The sequence below is a fragment of the Hemibagrus wyckioides genome, linkage group LG29, assembly GCF_019097595.1.
Source record: "Hemibagrus wyckioides isolate EC202008001 linkage group LG29, SWU_Hwy_1.0, whole genome shotgun sequence".
Classification (NCBI taxonomy): Eukaryota; Metazoa; Chordata; class Actinopteri; order Siluriformes; family Bagridae; genus Hemibagrus; species Hemibagrus wyckioides.
Window position 1 is genome coordinate 9156146 of NC_080738.1, and position 2269 is coordinate 9158414.

The 2269-nt window shown below is 42.4% G+C and overlaps 2 non-coding genes and 1 pseudogene across 2 annotated transcripts; 2 read left to right on the top strand and 1 right to left on the bottom strand.

Moving 5' to 3' along the window:
- Positions 1-115, bottom strand: LOC131349536 (U5 spliceosomal RNA). The gene has a single exon (XR_009204086.1). It is a non-coding gene; the product is annotated as a U5 spliceosomal RNA (small nuclear RNA).
- Positions 116-861: 746 nt separating this feature from the next.
- On the top strand, positions 862-976 carry LOC131349533 (U5 spliceosomal RNA). The gene has a single exon (XR_009204083.1). It is a non-coding gene; the product is annotated as a U5 spliceosomal RNA (small nuclear RNA).
- Positions 977-1302: 326 nt separating this feature from the next.
- Positions 1303-1464, top strand: LOC131349527 (U2 spliceosomal RNA; annotated as a pseudogene).
- Positions 1465-2269: the final 805 nt, after the last annotated feature.

Sequence of the window (2269 nt, forward strand, 5' to 3'; positions counted from 1 at the left end):
AGCTTTGTCAGAGCTAAGCACAGAAAAATACATCAAGCTCATTGATGTCCCTCGCCACGGAAATCTTCAATAAAAGGCAAAAGATTTACACATGACTTAGGAGAAACCAGCGCTGTGAAGAAAAAAAAACCAAGCAGCACCAGGAAACCCTTGTCAGAGAAACACAATGCTCGATGAGGGTAAGGCCGGCCCCTTGGGTTGGATGAGTGGAGAAAGTGTGGGGAAAGGTTGACAAGCAACAACTGACAGTGGTGAGCAGAAGGAGGTCAAGATAGGCTAGGGAACAGGGCGGGTTGAATGCAGACATAATTTAGTAAGTCAGTCAGTAAGTCAGTAATTGATTTTCCTTCATTTTACATCAGTAAATGTTGCATCAAGCCTGGAAGTACTGCAATACCAGGCCGATCCACGAGCAAGTCCCTTTTCCGCCTCCCAGCTCTAAAAATCTGTTTAAAATAGAGAAGCGAGAAGCAATCCTACGTGTATTTTTGTGAGCTTTGCTCTGGCAAAGCTGTGTATGCTTCAATGTTAAATGGGTAGTTTCCAGTACTTGGGTCTTATTTGGTTATGTGACTTCATGCATGCCTGTATAGGTGTGGCCTGAGGCTGTCCGTTAAGCAGAAGACATAAAAGTTTATTTCTTCTTGGCCTTTTGGCTAAGATCAAGTGTTCTCTGGTCTGGCTTTGGGCTGTGACTGTATTCACATTGCACTTCTTAGTCTGGCTTTGAGAAGACGAGTGTGACGGAAAGGATATTAAAAAAAAAAAAAAAGAAAAAAAAAGGGGCCGGCCTTACCCTCATCGAGCATTGTGTTTCCCCGATAAGGGTTTCCAGGTGCTGCTTGCTCGTTTTTTTCTTTATTGCTCTGGTTTCTCTTAAGTCACTTATAAATCATTTGTATTTTACTAAAGATTTCTGTGGAGAGGAACATCAATGAGTTTGATGTATTTTTATGAGCTTTGCTTTGGCAAAGCTGTGTATGCTTCAATCTTAAAGGGGTAGTTTCCAGGAGTTGGGTCTTATTTGCTTATATGGTTTTATGCATCTTGTATAGGTGTGGCCTGAGGCTGTCCATTAAGCAGAGGAGATAAATGTTTATTGCTTCTTGGCCTTTTGGCTAAGATCAAGTGTTTTCTAGTCTGGTTTTGGGCTTTGACTGGGTTTGAGAAGGAGAATAGATGGAATGGGGTTTGTGTAGGATCGCTTCTCAGGCTTTTTAGCTAGGATCTATTGTCTTCACTGGTCTGGATTTTTGGCCTTAGTCTGGCCTTGAGAATGTGAATGGTTAGGTATGGATATGGGTAGGATTTGGATTGGAAAAAAACAATCTGTTCTTCTTAGTGTAATATCTCACACGTCCTCTATATTAAACAGATTTTCAGAGCTGGGAGCCGGATAAGGGGCTACGTCCGCTCCGTGGATCGGCCTGGTATTGCAGTACGTCCAGGCTTGGTGCACTGTTTTCTGATGTAAAATAAAGGACAAAAAATTATTAACTTACTCATTTACTGACTTACTTACTTACTTACTTACTCATCAAATTATTTCTGCATTCAACCCAACCTGTTCCCTAGCCTACCTTCGCCTCCTTCTGCTCACCACTGTCAGTTGTTGCTCGTCAGCCTTTCCCCACCCTTTCTCCACTCAACCAACCCAAAGGGCTGGCCTTACCCTCATCGAGCATTGTCTTTCTCCGACAAGGGTTTCCTGGTGCTAATCAGCTTTCGTTTTTCTTTATGGCTCTGGTTTTTATTAAGTCATGTATAAATCTTTTGCTTTTTGTTGAAGAGGACAAAATTTCTGTGGAGAGGAACATCAATGAGCTTGATGTATTTTTATGAGTTTTGCTCTGGCAAAGCTGTGTATGTTTCAATGTTAAGTGGGTAATTTCCAGGAGTTGGGTCTTATTTGGTTATGTGACTTTATGCATGCCTTTATACAGGGGTTGGACAATGAAACTGAAACGCCTGGTTTTAGGCCACAATAATTCATTAGTATGGTGTAGGGCCTCCTTTTGCGGCCAATACAGCATCAATTCATCTTGGGAATGACAGATACAAGTCCTGCACAGTGGCCAGAGGGATTTTGAGCTGTTCTTCTTGCAGAATAGTTGCCAGGTCACTACGTGATGCTGGTGGAGGAAAACGTTTCCTGACTCGCTCCTCCAAAACACCCCAAAGTGGCTCAATAATATTTAGATCTGGTGACTGTGCAGGTCATGGGAGATGTTCAACATCACTTTCATGTTCATCAAACCACTCTGTCACC